Below are 19607 nucleotides of genomic sequence, written 5' to 3' on the forward strand. Positions count from 1 at the left end.
ATACACAACTAAAATTGTACAAACCAAATACTACAACCCCCCTACTTAATGGGAAGTATTAACAATCAAAAGCATTGGATAATTAGCATCCATGTATCCCAATATATGTGAAGGCAGTCAAAACAGTTAAGTTTAACTATGAATTTGGGTATAGATTCTTCAAAATCTAAAATAAAATTTACATATTTGAAAGTTACACAAAAAGTACTATGTGTCAACATAGCTAATGATTCAAAATATTTAAAATATTTTTAAAATTTTAGTCAAAGAAAAAATTATTTGACTCTCCAAACAGAAGCATCTTAACAGAGAATGGGTCGGAGGGTGTACTTAATAAGTATTGGGATAGTTTAATTGTGAGTTTGAGTAATATTATCTTGCAAGTATTTATGTACATTTTTTGGTTAGAATATAGCTTTAAAAAATTATAATAGAGTTACATCTTGGTTCATTCATAACATTCATTCGTGAACTTGTAACTTGTATCATCCATTGTGATTGTATGTTAGTTCTAAAAAGGAAAAGCTAAAATTATACTAAAATGAATGGAGCTAGTAAAAAAGAGATGGTTTAATTAATTGTCAAGTGGCATTTTGTAATTTTAATTGGCACAAATTAAGATTTAAAAGGGAGATGTTAGTTTCAAAAAAGGTAACCCTTCTCTCGAACATCATGAAGGAGGTGACCCAGACCCTTCCTTTTTCCCATGATCAACCCAGAAATGGCCTCTCTGAACCCAACTTTTGTCCCATGGACTCCTCCACCAGCCTAAAATCCCATGCAGATAAAGTCAACCATAGTGGCTACCACTTCTCAAACCCCAGAGGTGAATACACCTCAAGCCCCAAACCAAGAGACTCGGAGAGCCAACAACAGAGAGTTGGAGGCCATGTTAACTTCTTTGCATGTACCAAAATCAAATGCGATGACCCTGGAGAAGCTGTATCTTGCAGAATTCAAGGGTCCACACAGCAAGATCTTTGATAGTACTTTTTCTCTGACTCCTAATAAAATTTGGTCTAGGATAAAATACCCAGTGGACCCACAAACAGGCAACTTTGCGGCAGTGCTGACCTTTACAAAAAAATGGGTAATTTGTGGAGGTTGAAAGTTGCAATTCCCGTAGGTTTTAGCCACTTCTAGCAACTAGCAGAGGCTAAACCTCCGTGAACTGCAACTTTTAACCTCCGCAAATTATCTATTTTTTTGTAGTGTGAACCGAACTTTGGCCAAACCAACCAGCGGAACATCTCAAGCCTCAAGGGGTAGGGGAAGGGTATGAGAAAGGAAGCCACAAAACCACAGAGAATGTTACTCATGAACTTCATAATACGGAATGCTAGAGGAGCAAATAATGTAGAGTTTAAGAGGCCTTTGTAATGCCCTGATAGGCCTGCACAAGCCTCCTATGCTTGTTCTACTTGAAACAAAAATGAACGAGCACAAACATATAGCTCAGCACCTAGGCTTTAACACCTCGATCCAAAGCCCAGCTGTAGGAAACTCTGAAGGGTTGGTTATTATGTGGAAAGATGATATCCTAAAAGGGGAGGACTTGTCCATCACTAGCCAGGGCATCCATGCCATTGTTAAGATATGTAACTCTAGTCTCTAGTCATCAATGATTTTTTAGTGCTATTTATGCTAGTAATATCTTCTCTAAAAGGAAATTACTTTGGGAACAGCTCTGCACTTTCTTTAACACTATTAATGGAAGCTGGTTAGTGGGAGGAGACTTTAATGAGGTTCTAAGAGCCTCTGATAAATTTAGGGGTAGTAATATTAACAACAATAGAGCTAGCTGTCTTTGGAAATGCTTTAACCAGATTAAGTTAGTTGACGTAGGGTTCAAAGGCAGTAGATATACCTGGACTAATAAAAGATATAGGAATAGGAAAAATCTTATTCTTGAAAGACTAGATAGATGCCTAGCTAATGAAGAGTGGCTCTGTCACGTCCCGAACCATGGCCTGGGCGTAACACGACACTTAGTGCCTGACTGCATGTGACCGAGCAAACCACATGGCTTGCTGAATCAACATAGGGCATGTATCGGCGCGGAATATAAGTTAAATCATAAAAATCTGAATATGGCATGAATTAAGTAATCATAATCCTGAAAATCTTTTGTTTGTATTATGAATGCGGAAAAAGTCTGAAAACATAGTAAGGTTGCCAACAATACTAACCCAATTGAATATCTGACATGACATAACTGAACTAATCTATGAAACCTCTGACATGAGTCTGACTGCTAAACTGTTTATCGGGACAAGGCCCCCGGTATACCTTAACTGCATAAACTGATATAAACATGAAATAAAGCTAACACCCCGAATGAAGTGGACCTCACCAATAGCTGATACGTGTGAATCTAATGAGCAGATCTGTCGTCGTATAAACCAATACATGCATCGTGAAATGCAGGCCCCGGGTAATAGGGATATTAGTACATTTGAATTGCACTGGTATGTAGAACAACTGAATGAATAAACATGGAACATGAAATAATAAAACTGAAACTGAAACTGTAAGCTGATCATAATCTGACTTGAATATAAAATAACATGACTAAAACATTATTAAATGAGATAGCCTTAGTATAACCGACATGTAACCACCACGTGAACACGTGGCGTCTGATCTCTATCCGATCAGCTAAGCCATCTCATACCTTGCTAGGATACGAGACATGAACATGACATGAATGGATCCATAAAATAACCTGCAATGGGTAAATATGAAGAAATCGTCCTAACTGGGCGGAGCGATCTTTATCCTACGTTGGCAACGTAGTTTCAGGTATTAACCTCTCTCGGTAATCTATGCAACTCCCAAAACATGAACATTATTATAGTTGTCTTAGAAGCCCGTGGATTTCATAAAGACTTGTAGACATGATTTGTAAGTGTAATATAACATGAATATAATTTTCATAAGACATGAAAAATCATGGAGATTCATGAAGTAATTCTATAGTAGTTCATAAATACTTGCGTTGCATGCTTGAAACTCATGGAATCGATATTATGAGCATTCATGGATTACGTGCAGGGTTCATGGCATTCGGAATGATATATCTTGAACACAAACAAAGATATTATAACTTGGCTATAACATGGTTTGGTATTTTCATGAACTAGGGATCATGGAAGAACCGTGGCGTGGGGAAGAACAATGATATTCCTACATATGGATAGAAGCCCTGCATACCTTAATCGCTCTAAAATCTTAAGAAAAGTCTGAATCTTTGAAGAAAAATTCCAAAAGCTTGAATCTTGAACCTTGAGATGGGTTTTCTTGAAAACCCTAAGTTAGGAACAATGGATTTTCACTTAGAATTCATGTGTTGATGTTAGAAACACTCGGAATCACTTGGAAGAAGCTTACCTTGGTGTAGGAGGATGATGGGAAGAGAGAATGGTCGTTCTAGGGCTTGAGAATGTGAAAAAGCCAAAAAAAATAAATGAAGTTTTAAAGTTCTTTGTCGGACCCATTTTATGCTAACTTTAGGCCCATTTTACGACCCATAAATCATACCGTGAAACCATAATAGTGTCTTTTGGATCTTTTGGGCATTTTTACTGCCCAATTTTATGGCCCGTAAAGCATTTTACGGCCCATTTTGACTTAGAACCGTGTATTTTTAGGAGACAAAACCTTTGTTTAGTATATTGTACATAACCTTTTGTACAGATGTCCGTTTAACCTCCACTATATACCATTGGAAAGGTATTTCAAAGGGCTATAATTTCATGTTGGAATTTTCCCCAAATTCCTTATATATGTTACCGTATTCTTGATTAAAGTGAGGCTTTGTGCAAACTCACTTGGAAACATGCTCCGTAGAGTAGCTTCCGTGTTTACTTCATCCAAAGACTTTCCTTATGTCTTGATTAGGTTTCAAACCCCCTTTCTACACTACTCATATTGGTTCATTATACCCCTGTCTTATGAGTCAAACCTTAGCCCGAATGCACGAGGTGTTACAAGCTCCATCTTTTTCCTAATGCTACTGTCACTCATCTTCCAAGAACCCATTCTGACCACTGCCCTCTACTTATAAAACTTACAAACCACCAACTGAACCCTACTGATAAACCCTTTAGGTTGGACACTATGTGGTGTATTCATCCTGACTTCAAACATTGTCACGACCCGAACTACGGGCCGCGACGGGTATCCGGGGCTAACCACCGAACACCACTCATTTCCGTTACCTATATGCTCTCATTCATACTATATGCTCATGATCATAGACATATATCATTAGATAAAACATATACTTTTATAAACATAAGCCCCTCGGCCTATCAAAATAACATATACATGCGTATACATATACACGGAGACCATGGGACCATACTACCCGCGCGTGCGTGTCTACGAGCCTCTCTAGGTACTAGACATATGGACGGGACAGGACCCCGTCGTGCCCAATCATGAGTATATACATATATGTGCCAAAAGAATAATCAATAGCACCTCCGGACAATGGAGTGCTCACCCGTCAGCTACTAGCTCCTATAGATCAACGAATACTCTTGCCTACGTAGGCGTGAGCAACGACGTCCGAAAAGGACGTCGGTATGAACATTGTGCGAGTATGTGGCGGGGAATGAAATAAGCATAATAAGAATATCGTAAATCATGAGATGGAGATACAACTTTGCGTCTCTCTTAAGCATCATTACATGTCATATACATTAGTTATACATAAACGTATCATGTACGTTGTCATAGCGTATGCTGTCATATCACATATACGTCATCGTACCATACATGCGTCGTCGTATTAATCGTACATTGTCATGTCGGTAAACCGCGTTCGGGTAACAATCATATACCACCCACTGGTGGTGTCGTGCCCGACCTACGGCTCGGTAGAATCATCAGCGGTGGCAATAATAGCGGGTGAGTGACATGCCGACGATTAGGCGCGGTGGGATCACGTAAATCATACATAGCATGCACTTATCATCGTACATTGTACATCATCATGGTCGTCACTATCATTCATGTCATATTCATATCATGGTTTCATCATAATTTAATATCATCAATTCATACATTAGAACTTGGAAACAAGCATAGTTATGTCGGGGTGACGTAAGGTCGTGGACCCCCGATTTCATTATGGAGCATTCGTAAACATTCCACCTCACCTTGGAAGAATGGGCATAAGGTGAGTGTATACAATGGTCAACATCAATGAACTATGGATAGCTTCATTAGCTTAATAGGAGCATTATATCATAGACTATAGCATCTCTAGACTTAGCTTGTTATTATCGTGATCATAATCGTAGCATATCTCTTATCTCGTATGGCTATTCGTGGACAAGGGCTCATAGTCTTCTTGAAGATGGAACATTCATAAAAAGAGGAAACTCATGCCTTAGAAAGAAAGGTCTAGCCTCACATACCTTTGTCGTTTACTATTCTATCGTTTGCTCGCTCTCCTTGAGTGCACTTATTTATACCTTCAAGAGAATTCGTATCGTCATTAGCTAACCAATCATGAAAACGTACTTACTAGGGCTAGAGAAATTTGAGCAGCATTTGCTTTGTTTATACTACTTTCCGCCATATTTCATATCAACTCCCAACATTCGCCAACAATCATCACGATATCACTAACAACAATCGTCATTCATTTACATAATTCGCATTTCACAATTCTACTTCAATTCTCCATATTCATGACTAAAAGTCCATCGTCGTATTCTTCCATATCCAATACTTATTTCATGTTCTAAGTAGCATTTATAGCGTATTCACAACATCAACATATTCATTTTCATGATTCAATCCCACTACTACTCACTAATGGCACTTTTCACATATTCATGACCCATTTCACATACTCCTCTACAATTCATGAGTCTTGACTTATAAATACTTCAAACAATATGTAAAGATCATGAAACTTACCTTAGATGATGGAGGAATAAGCTTAGAATGGTGATTCACCCTTAACACCAAAACCCTACTTTATCTCTCTTGGGATTTCTTGACTTGGATGACTTTTAATGGGTTTCCTTCACTTGATTCTCTTGATTTCTTGTTGATGATCTTTGATTTCTAGTGATTTCTTATGGATGAAGTGTTTGGAGTGTTCTAGAGCTTTCTTGAAGTGTGGAAGTGAAGTGGGAAATGAAATGAAAATGAGAAAGGGTTCCTTATATAAAATGAACTCAGTCCCGACCAGTTTATACGGACCAACATACGGTCCGAAGTATGTCTAGCAATAGATACGGTCCGGGAAGTATGCTCTCGGACTGAATCTACGGTTGGACATACGGTCCATACATTTTATACGGCCGGTATGTGCGGCGTAGGTTTCCGATTCTTTCGAGAATCGTTTCGTCGACTCGTTTGATCTCCGATCCTTATAGAACCTTCTTAACACTTGTTCCTTACTTCAATACCATTCTAAGGGACGTTATAACTCTTCCTCAAAGGGTCATTAAGACATCATTAACTTAATACTCGTAATTCTTATCCGATGCCCAACATATAACTCGCTTCTCTTAACAACTTCCTTTCCTTAACCCGAATGTCTTTGGAAATCTTAATTAAGATTGTCAAATACTATTTCTTACTTGTCCAAACCTCGTATACCCCTCACTCGTCTAATCACTGCACGCTAACGGGAAATTTTTCGAGGTGTAACATATTGTTAGAGAATGTTTTGATAACTCCCAAAGCCTAACTATGTCTACCAAGTCCTTCAAACGTAGGATTACCAACTGGAACAAGGACACCTTTCGTAACATTTTTGAAGGTGCGACTTAAAAAATTGAGGGTATTAAAAAATCACCAAATTACCCTTACAGCTCTTTTCTCCAAAACTTGTAATATAACCTCTTCAGTGAGTATGATGATATCCTTAGACATGAAACTAAACTTTGAAAACTAAAATCCAGAATAACCTGGTTAGCTGAAAGAGATTCCAACACTAGGTTCTTCCATACCTCAACATTGAATAGGAGAAGGAAGAATAGAATCCTAGCACTTCAAGAAGATGTAGGGAATTAGTTCGATGACAACCATGCTATCAACGACACCATTGCAAACTACTACAAAACCTCTACACTATTGAGCCTTGCCAAACTGTCGAACATCATAACACCAACTCATCCACTAGAGGCAGTCTGTCTGAAGAAGATAAACAACTTCTTACTAGCCCACTTAGGAATGCAGAGATCAAACAAGTTGTTTTCTCCTTTCAACCTCTGAAAGCACCAGGACCTGATGGTATTCACCTTTTCTTTTATCAAATTTTTGGGACAATGTCAAGCACCCTTTATTCCATTTTTCCCAGAAAATCTTTACAGCTCACACAATGGATGAAGAAGTTAACACCACTTACCTTTGTCTAATCCCAAAATGTGCTAATGCTACTATTCTCAAGAACTTTTGATTCTTTGGCCTTTATAACACTCAATACAAAATCATCACTAATATCATTGTGCATAGAATCAAACAATTACTTCCTAAGATCGTAGGCCCCCCCAAGCTAGTTTCTTAGCTGAAAGAAGAGCTGTTGATAATGCTATCATTGTGCAAGAATACATCAACCAGTTTAATTGCATGAGAGGCAAACATGCTAATATGATTTTAAAATTGACCTAGAAAAGGCCTTTGATAGAATAGAATGGTCTTTCATCAAAGATACCCTTTCTTTGCTCAACTTCCCACCAACCCTGATCAATCTTATCCTATCCTTCATATCCACCTCCTCCATCTCTGCTCTTGTTAATGGTGGAAAGACAAACTCTTTTAGCCCCTATAAAGGTATCAGGCAATGAGACCCTCTGTCTCCTTACCTCTTTGTTATGTGTATGGAAAGACTATATAGGAATATTAACCATGAATGACTTTCTCAACTCCCATATCCACTTGCAGAAATGGACCCAAACTCTCCCACCTATTCTTTGCAGATAACCTTACCTTTTTTGCCAGAGCTAATATTAAGAATTGTCATACCATTATGAGAACCCTGTCCAACTTTCGCACAATATCTGGCCAAAAAATCAATTTTGCTAAGTCTAAGGTCATGTTTTCCAAGAACTGTAGCCCTACAGACATAGAGACTAACTCAAACTATCTCTCCATAGAATCTAGCAACCATTTTGGGAAATATTTAGGGTTTCCTATCCTCCATAAGAGACCTTATAATGCTGACTTCCAATCTATCTTAGATAATCTCAAAGCTAGACTAGCTGCTTGGAAAACAAAGTTCCGCAACATGGCTGGCAGGACTGTACTGGCTAAGTCTTGTCTAAGTAGTATTACCAATCATGTTATGCAATACATTAAACTACCCGCCAAGATTAACCAACAAATCAATAGAACCAAAAGAAACTTTATTTGGGGAACCGCTGCTGAAAAGAAGAAACTACACCTTGTGGGTTAGCAAACTATCACTAGACCCAAAAGGGAGGGAGGTTTGGGCATCCAAAAAGCTGAAGTTAAGAATAAAACTATCTTGACTAGTCTCATTTGGAGTATTCTAAAGAATCCTGACTCTTTTCAAACCCAAACCTAGTAGACACCACTCTAGGACTTGGAACAATGTACTAGAGGGCTATAAACATTGTAGAAAAACTACAATGTCAACTTTTGGACTGATAAATGGATTCCCTATAGCCCTAGCATGAGGGAGATAATAGTGGGACCTCTGAATAAAAATGAAGAACTTCATAGAGTTTGTGACATAAGACACAATGGAGTGTGTTAGTTTGAAAATCTCTCCTTTGTTTTCCCAAATTCTGTCAAAGACATCATTACCAACACCTACCATTATCATAATACAAATGAGGATGAATACAACTATTAGAAACTTTCTAGCAATGTTCAGTTTAGTTCAAGCTAAGCCTACTCCTTCCTAGACACTAAACCATCTAGCAGTCCTCAAGCTCATAGCATGAATTTAAACTGAATTTGGAAACTAAGATCCCGTAACAAAATCAAATTCTTCTTCTGGCTCTTGAATCAGAACAGGCTTCCCACAACTGCCTTTTTTCATTCTATTGGCATTAATATCAATCTTGTTTGTCCATCTGGTGGTCACCTCAAAGAAGACACCAACAATATCTTCTTTGAGTGCTATATAAGCAAACAATTCTAGGTAAGCCTTACCCATCAGTGCAACTCACCTACCATCACCAACTCCTCCTTCAAAAACATTGATAGTTGGATCAGCACCAGGAACAAGTTGAGAAAAGAAGATTTTGATCATCTCATATATTGGGCTAGCCTAATGCCTTTTTGTTTTGGGGGGATTTGGTTGAACAGGAATAGCAACCTCTTCAATGGAAAACATGAATATCCATCCTTCCCAAATATTTACAGTCAAGCCATAAAGTACACCAAAGTATGCCCTCATACCATAACTCCCAATGCTAGAACCATCATATCTATCAAATGGGAACCTCCAAAACCTAATTCCTGCAAACTTAACAGAGATAGATCCCGCAAAGGAATTTGCGGGAGGGATAGGGGGTGTAATTAGAGACAGTAGGGGTAATTGGGTCCTTGGCTACATAAAAGGACTTCCACACACCACTAACAATCTTGCTGAACTAACAACTATTATGCGGGGACACAGAATTGCGTAGGAATACAGACATAGATTCAACTGAGGTAATAGAAATGATTAAAGAGGGACATTTGCCTTATAACTCTATCATTTCTGAATGCAGGTACTTAATGAGAGAGCTAGAACATCTGGTGCTAAGGCATAGTTACCGGGAGCAAAACAAGGTGGCAGATCTTTTGGCCAAGGAATGTGGAAAGCAGCAACTTTTTGATAGGGCAACGATCCTAGAAGTTCCTCCTATGTTTGTAACTAGTGTGTTTTGGGCAGACATGTTAGGAACTGCGTACAAAAAGAAATGTTTTGTTGTGTAATTTCCAAGTGGGTGGCAACCGGAACAACTCAATGGCTCAAAAGCCATAAACTCTAATATAGCTTTTGTAGATATATGTTAATATATCAGTAGTGTCTATTTCACCAAAAAAAAAACATAGATGTTGTAAAGAGCTCAAAGTAAGCATCATAAATCACAAAGATAATTTTAGACATTTTTTATTTTTTAAAATTCTTTTTAATAATTTTGTTAGTTAATTTTGAAAAATAAGGGCACATGTGTGTCCATTTGTTAACAGCGAGGGAAAAAATTGACCTAAGCTTTAAATGGAAGCAAGATCAAGCCTTTTCAAAAACCAAAATATCTTTCAAATATTAAATGACTTTTATTCCCTTAATAAGCATTAATCCTACTTTCTTCGGACGCCTAAAAACTAAAAGCACGGTACTAATATTATTTTGGGACATAGTTCTACTACTACTAGGAACTAACTATCTCATTAAAGTAGATTAAGAACTTATTCTATTTAAGCTAGAAAATCACTTGAACAAATTAATGAAAGAAGGCGTGAGATATTAGCTTTTAGCAAAACTATACCTTCTTCTGGATGGAATGATGGGAGAAGATTCATACGATGGATATATCACATAATCCTTTATATATAGTGCTAACATTTTTATTTAAAGGGGACATAAAGTTATCACTGATAGAATGTATGAGTCCACCAAACAGCATAGAGAATCAGGTTCTCTATCTGTTCCCTTGAGTAAAACAGAAAATAAATAACACAAGATATTTACATCGACAACTCCTTGCTCAAGAGATTAAAAACCACGACCTACTGCATTAGGATTTTCTCAACTTCACTATAACTGAGAAACTTCATATTACAACCTAGGAATTAAACTCTTAATCTCTCCCCCTTACAATAACTCTATTGCAAAGAACACACCTTGACTAACTCTAGCCAAGTGAACAATTCAAAATGGTTGAAGATCTGTCCTACTATTACACTTCTTGAAAGTCATGTAGGAATACAAGATAAGAACAAAAGAAAAAGACACAACAAACCTAAAGACTCAAAACATCTTCAGTGATTGGGAACTGATCCTTCTGTTTTTTGCAGCTTGTTCTTGAGAGTACCTTGAGGTGTGGCTGCTAGCACTTGAGATGAGAGTGAATTTTTTGATTTTGCAAGTGTTAGGTTTGCACTTGTATAATGTTGTTTATATAGGAGGAGCATGTGTTGAGATGAGAGGGACATTGCATTGTCCACTAGCAACTGCAACTTGTCCGCCGCAAATCCGCAGGTACGATGTCGGCAACTTTACGGAGTTATAGAGTTGATCCAAAGAACGCTAGCAGGAACCTCATCACATCTGGTCCCTATCTGGTTCCTCGAATGAGTTTTTCAAATCATGAGCAAGTGGGTTGATATAAAAGTGACATTTCATTACTGCAGCTATGCTACTGCTAAACTGCTCTCAGTTGGTATAGTGTCATGAACTTTACAGCTGTAGAGTTGACTTGCACTGCCTAGAACCTGATTCCATCTGGTTCCTCTAAAAACATATCTGATTCCTCAAATTGGTTTGTCAAATCATCAAAACTCATAATAGCATAACTTATCAATCGCCAATTAGAATCAATTACCATAAGGTATTAGCTGTATAGTTGTCATCTATAGTGGTACTCCTATATTTTAGGGATAATAATTTCAATGGCATTCTATTGTTTATTTGTGTTGGTTTCAAACTCCTTTATTTTAGACAATAAATGATAGAATTTTATCCAACATTCTATTATTTTTTGAATTGATTTCAAAATCCTTCATTTTAGGCACTAAATATTAAAAGATAAAATATTATAATTTACAGGCATTTCAATGGCGATAGACAAGTAAATTTCACTGATTGTTATTTAATTTTGAGTTTCTCACATAAAAGTCACTTTTCTATTTTGAAGTGTCATGTCATATTTTTTATACAAAATATAAGAATTCAGGTGACATATACTTTGTAGTTAACTTGCCAAAGTTGGATGGCTTTAACGTGATAAAAGATAGAAAAGTTATTTTGTGTAATAAAATTTAAGTTGGATGACTTTTACATAATAAAAAATAAATAAGTTTTATTTGTGTGACAAACTTTAAGTTGAATGACTTTTACATAGAGGTGTTCAAATGAGATCGAAAAACTGATCCGAACCGGTAAACCGAGTCAAACCGACTTAATAAACCGAAAACCGGCTTGGTTTGACTTGATTTGGTTTTAAATTTTAAAAAACCGATAAAATTTGGTTTGGTTTGGTGTTAAACCAAAAAAACCCGAACCAAAACCGAACCAAACCGATAGATACATACATATTAAAAATATTATATGTCATACCCTATTTTAACCGAAGTCAAAATAGTTTACAACATCCGGGTAATTCCGGGGTTAATTAAAGTTAAGAGTCGCCACCTAATTAATTATGATGAATTAGGGCACCTAAGATTATTAAAGTCTACGAAACCAAAATTCTAGATAAGGGTTCAATTAGTCTAAAGGGAAGGTATTAGGCACCCTTTAAGACCCATTAACAATGGTTAACCGACCGGACTTAACTCTAATTAGGCTAAGTGTAGATGTAATATTATAAAAAATAAAATAGCTTGTAAATATTGTTAAGGTTATAGATAGGAATATAATGATGCTATTAAAATAAGATTTATAGAAAATTATAATTTTTGCGTAAAAGAGCTCAGTATAAATAAACTGAAAAAGTGTGGGATGATGCAATACTACATAAATGTTTGAAAGAATTTAATGACTAGGTGTTGATTGATTTTAACAGTTGTATATTGTATATATATATATGACTAAATAAGATAGATAGATGGCTAACGCAAAAAATAATTTTGTAAATAGGCTTTCTCAAACTAATCACTTAATAAGACGGATATTTGTTGAAGGACATTTGAACTAACTCCCATCCTATAGCAATTTATTCGCTATTAATTAAAGACTTAAAGATTTGCGTATTAATGACATTTCTAAATTTCTAAGATAGTAAAAGAGGATCATGATTCTTTAGCCCAAAATATGTAGCCATGTTATTTTAAAAAAAATCAATTATTCTAAGAAAGATAAATATTAGGAGTATTATAAATAACTTTAATATAAAAAAGAAGAACATGAAACTTTATAGAATTAGTTATTGGTTTTCCTTAAGTTAACTACCCATTGTTAGACTAAATCTCACTAATTTGCTAAAATTCATCTAAATTATCAAACAAAAATGTTAGCCATGCAATACATGTTAATACACACAAAAATGAAAGTAGGAGGATGGATATAATGAAATGGGCTTGGCCCATTTAGGACTGCTGCGCCACTATTGGTTTTTGGGCCTTAGCCCTGAAAGTTCTTTTGTTTAATTTTGCTGCTGCGGGTGGGCTGACTTGATAGGAGAATTTTGTTGGGCTTTGGCCCAACATCGAATGCGGAAGATGACGAATCTCTCGGACTCGTGTGCGAGATGGTCATGCACAAAATAAAAGGAAAAGGATTAGCGGATATAATCAATAAATAAGATTAAACACGCAAAATGTAAACCCGAAACAGATTAATGGAACATAGAAACATGGCAGCCGTTTTGGGGTGGTATCAAGTTATCAATTATCTAGGCGTTAAATGTAGCAAAAGCAGGATAGGAAACGCATCATGTAGCAAATCGTTTTAACCTCAAAGTGCAGTGTAAATTCATGCAAGTGTAGAATCAACTCTTTTCAGCCCCATTAATAACTCATAACAGTAAACATTCTTTTGTATAAGCATGGCCTCTATTCTTAGGCACCAAAGGGAACAACCAGTTCACACACATACGGTACCAGATAACAACTTGCCTCAAATTCGGGGGAACTCAAAGCTTGGCAGTGGCCTGCCTTATTGATCAGTTTGCATTAACATGGGACATGTTACTTTTAAGGTTTAAAAGACATTTTAGAAGTTCAAACAGATCTAGGAATAATCACATGTTTTTTTTTTTTTACTCAAATAAAGGACTTGTCATGAAAGATTTAACCACAGAGCAACAGTTTTGATGATAAATAACCACTGGACTTAATCGAACATGCTTCATGGTCATAATTGGTTTCAAAATAACACCAAAGCAGCAAGCGCAAATGCATCAAGTTTGGATACTAATGATCAAAGAGATCTGGTACCTTCTATGGACCATTACCCAACTCATGACTCAAAAAACATATCTAACTTAATACCAATTTTAAGGAAGCCTGATATACTCATATCATAAGGAGTGGCTTTGGCTTCTTTTAACAACAAACCAATTGGATAATCTCTTTGATATATATAAAAATGAGAATATCAACCAACATGTTCGCGGGCAATTTTAGCCTAAACATGATCAACAGGAATCATAACTTCCAATCTTATTTGACTGATTTAAACAAGATTAGTGCAGGATGATAGAACTGCGAACCAACTAAGGTGAAATCGAGTAAGCACTTTAGACATTATCAGATAGGGTCCACAATACATCGAGATAACTGGACTGGTATAGACCTAGGCAAACAACAAACATACGGGTATGGTGGCAAACTGCATTTTTACAGTGAGGCTAAGCCTGTTGAAATATAACTTAATATCAAATATGCATAGCAAACTGGGCGTGGTACGTGGTTAGATGCAACTAACCTAGTATAAAATATACTAATCTAGGAGGCATGGCTTGTACATATTTCAAAACCGAAGGAGATATGAACACATAAGATCTATATCAAACATCATTTTATTTTGGGATTAGACAACATGCTACTCTATAATGCAACAAACAAAAACCAAAGAACTATATAAAGGAAGAAGAGATTAATCCTATAAGCAGCCTGCTAATGAGCTAAACTGAACTAAGAAACAAGGAATCAATCCAACTCTATTCATCAACAAGTTAAACTAACTAAGCACAACAACTGAGCTGAACAGGAAAGTAAGCATCGCATAATAACCAAGCTATATTGATTAACATAATAACTAGATTAACAAGATATGGACATCACGCTAAGTAATAATAACTAAGCTGAACTAGACCAAACTCGATAACTAAACTAAACGAATAACAATGGGGGAATGTATATAGCAAAGTTTCTAATCAAGCAAGTAAAATACCAAACATACAGAAGAATATAAAAAAATAACAGAGAATAGAAGATTATCGTCCAAGTGCAAAAAATTAGAACTAAACTAATCGACGTGGACTCACAAACAAACTGAACTACGAAAATAAGGATAAACTGAAACAGAAGGAAATTACCTTTTTCGAGGGCAGTGAAACTGGGCGTCGAGGGTCGCGAATCCACGCTCGAATACGACGAACGATTCGAACCTCAGATCAAAACGAACCAGAAAAGCTTTGTGTCTAGAAAATGTTCAAGAACAGATAAAAATAGTTTATCAAATCGTATAATATATAGGGGAAGACAAACGGACAAAAAAAATCTCAGAACCGAAACCCCGAAGTTCTTCTATGAGAAAATGTTAAAGAACAAAATCGTGTCAAATTCTAGAGTATGCTACTGACTTCCCCCGAATCCCCCCCGGCTGAATATTTAGCGATGTATTTATAGGCTTAAGGCTAGGGTTTCATTTTTTTTTTGCTCGAATTTTAGGCGGGATTTGAAGTCAAATTCGTTCCAAAATCAGAACGTTGGACTTGATCCTCGTGATTCGATTCGTGTTGCCGAAAATGATTCGACCATTTGTGATTTTTGACGATTGACTTATGTTTGACACTAAAAGAGGGATCTTTTCTCTTTAACGACAGTAGTTCGTACGTTTGGACGATTTCTTGTATGGAAACGGGTAGACAAAGCTGTGTAAAATTAAAAGGGTTCTGTTTTCATGCCCGAAATGGAGACGGAGGCAAAGAAGATGACGAGGAGAGGAGAGAGAGTAGAGCGCGTAGAGAGAGAGAGAAGAGAGAAAGGGAAAAGGTGCCGCTGATGTTAGGTTTAGGAATGAAGAAACGCCGGGGCCGGTGGTCGCCTGAAAGCGGGTTTGGCTGGCCGATCCGAAAAGAAAAGAAAAACGTGGGTCGGGCATATTGCATTTGTTGTTTGGCCCATTAATTGGCCGAAATTCCTCCTTCATATAAATTCCATTGGCTTCTAATTTAATAACTAGTACAATATATACTATGATAATTAATGATTAATATGAGAAATAAAGGACTCGATAAAATGTAATTAACTTAACGAAAACAAAGTGACGAAGAACCTTTTGAAATTTGTGATAAAGTAATGCTAGTAATGTTTATAATAAAATAATGAAAATGAAAGTAACGATATTAATAGCAGTAAAAAATAAAAATAGTAGCGAAAATAGAATAATTAGATTTAATTAATTTAAAAGCCCAAGGAAATAAATTTGAATAAAGGGGGGACAAAATTGGGTGTCAACATTATATATATATATCTTCTTCAAAATTTTGGCTCGTTCCAAGTCCAATACAAATTCAAATAATTAGAAAGAAGAGTGTATCCCATTTAAGTTTAAGGAAAAATAAAAAGAAATTTGCTAAATTACTACTAATAAGCTAGCATTTTATCCATAACAAATTAAAGGGAAAAAAATGGCAATTGGAATTTAAAAAGTTTGGGTAGATGACTTTCTCTTTCTGTTTATCATTTTCCATTTCAACTTATGTGCTTTCTTCCCAATGCTTCATAAACACGATGAGTCTAGATAAAAAAAATTCCGGAGGGGCTGCGTAATATCAAAAGGCTATATGTAGGTAGATAACTAGAATCATAAAAGGTAGATGTTATGTTTCTGTAATTCCTATACATAGCCATAGGCCTATACCTAAATGAAGTTAATGAATTAATTAAGAAGATTCTTAGATTTGAATGGATCACGGTCAAAACCTATTTAGTTACCATTCGATTAAAAGGTTCTTTGTACTAATACATTCTTAAAATCCGAAAAAATTGCAAAAATCGAACCAAACCGATAAAACCAACAAAATCGAAACCGATAGAATTTATACTATAATGGTTTGGTTTGGTTTGAATAGAAAAAACTGAATTAATTGGTTTGGTTTGGTTTGAACCAAAAACCGAGTCAAACCGGACCATGAACATCCTTTTACATAACAAAAAATGGAAAAGTACTTTTTTGTGTGTGATAAACTTTAAGTTGGATGACTTTTAAGTAAAAAAAAAAGGTGATTTTTTTGTAATAAACTCAATGTTGAATGACCATCGGTTAGGATAGTTTTGTGGTTATTGTTTAAATAAAATAGGAGGATGAGAAAAAAAAAGGAATAACCATCATAAAATCGATTGATCATCTTTTACATTGGGGCTTTAATAGATATATACTTATTTATGGATTGTGATGTACTTTTTATGTATGTATTTAATAGAAAATATTATTATATCTTATTTTTGTGATCAACCTAATTTTTAAAATTAATAATCTAAATATTCTTAAAACTAATTGATATTAATTTTGTTTAGGGATGATCTTCAATACTTTTGTATCCGTAAGGATAAAAAATATATGTAAATCTCCAATGTTGGATAATCTTAGAACATGTTTTCTATATAGGAAGAAAAGTAGCCGAAAACATCAATTTCAAAGAAGTATTGAGTAGATAGAATCCTATATTATAGTAATATTTTTGTACCTCATAAATTAAATATATATAATTACAAATAATATTATCTAATATTCTTTACTATGATTTCCTCTCACTTATAGTGCTATCATTCTTGGCGTAGTGGCCCGACTTGCCTATAGTTTCTTGCTAACTTGTGCTTTAGTGTTTATTCCTATTTTTTTTAGATAAATATGTGAGCAGCTGATATTTGCCTTAGTGGCTTTAGTGATCGATGGTAGACTAGGGTCATGCGCTCTGTGAAGGGTCATTCCGAGTGTCCCGGGAACATTACGACGGGGGAAGTCCAAAGAGTTAATATTCTTAAGAAGAGGAGGATTAATATAGCTTAAGTCCAAGAGATTAAAAGGAAAAAGAAAGAGGGTTCAAGTCGATGTATGACGGAGTAGGCAGGATCAGCTGCGGACTGGGAGAGTGCGAAGAAGGTCAATGATCATCGGAGTAAGTCGGGTCGGGAGAGTTTTACATTGAACGGACGGAGAAGTTAAAGGAAGAGGCTTGGGAGGATTCAGATAGGGGGGTATACCGCCCACCGAGAAGTTATTCATCGAGAGATTTAATAGACACATCGAGTCATCTACGGGGGGCTTTAACGACGAGCATGGTGGTTTTGGCTTCGGGGATAGAAACAGAGGGGATGATTTTGTAACTTATCTGGATTGGTAAGCCAACTGGAAGCTCAAGAGAGGTCGATAACCTTCCGTAGTTCGATGGCACGTAGCAAACGAGGGGACTAGTGGTGGAATGAGAGAAGTCTTAGCGCGGAAGGTGGAAAAAAAAAGGGCGGATAGACCGCAGAGGATCAGGGAGTCTAACTTCATCTAGTGTCAGGAGATAGAAAGACGGGGGCTTCGGGAAAAGCGGACGAGATGTGGATAAGATAGGGGAAAGGTATAAGATTGCGAGAAAGGGTGGAACGAGAAGTCCAAGTGAAGGGCAAAACGGGTATGAGCCTTGATAGCAAAGACGATAGGAAAAGCGCACGAATCAGAGGACAAAGGCGCGGATAAGAAGTTGCGGTGTTAGCCAAGAAGTTGTTCAGCAGCTGCAAAGGAGAGGAAGCATGCACGGGATCCGGATCAAGTAAAGTGCGTCAAGGACGAGGATGGCAAAGTATTAGCGAGGATGCTCTCATTAGATTCGGGAGATAAGCAACATACTTCCATAAACTCTGAACGGCTAAGGTGATAGAGACATTGTGTTGGGAGATTTGGAGTACTTCCGAGAGGTACGATTTGATTGGGTATCAGAGAGTATAAAGGTAGACGAGCGAAGAGAGTCGTTCGCAGGATGCGGTAGAGGAACAGCGACTCGGCCCGACAAGATCCCCGGGGAAGTTTTGAAAGAAAGGTAGAAAAGGTGTTGGAGTGGTCGATCGGGTTATTTAATGTCATTTTTAAGACGACGAAGATGCCCGAGAAACGGAGGCGGAGTACGATGGTTCCTTTGTACAAGAACAAAGGCGACATTCAAAGTTGCAACAACCATAGAGGTATCAAGTCGTTAAGTCACACTATAAAAGTGTAAGAAATGGTGGCGGAGATGAAGGGAGGAGAGGCATGTCCATTTCGCAGAACCGCTCGGATTCATGCCGGGCACTCGACTACGTGCATTCATCTGCGAGGAGATTGGTGGAGCAAAGATAGGAGAGCAAGAGAGACTTACACACGGTTTTCACGACTCTAGAAAAGTGCTTACGACAAAGTGTCAAGAGAGGTTTGGGATGGAGATGCTAGAGGTTAAAAGCAGGCCTCGTGGCATACATTAAAAAGGTGATCAAGGACATGTACGCGGAGCCAAGACCAGGGTTAGAACAAGAGGAGGAGACTCTAACACTTCCCAGCCGAGACGGGGTTGCATCGGGATCACTTTAGCCCTTTTTTTATTTGTCTTGGTGATAGATGGTTTGACGCGGCAAATCATGCGAGGTGCTACGGTGCATGTTATTCGCGGATGACATAGTCCTGATTGACGAGACCCGCAAGGGATTGAATGCTAAGCTGGAGGTTTGGAGACAAAATCTGGAGTCTAAAGGGTTCAAGTTGAGTAGGA

Source organism: Lycium ferocissimum, chromosome 7, assembly GCF_029784015.1.
Source record: "Lycium ferocissimum isolate CSIRO_LF1 chromosome 7, AGI_CSIRO_Lferr_CH_V1, whole genome shotgun sequence".
Taxonomy (NCBI): Eukaryota; Viridiplantae; Streptophyta; class Magnoliopsida; order Solanales; family Solanaceae; genus Lycium; species Lycium ferocissimum.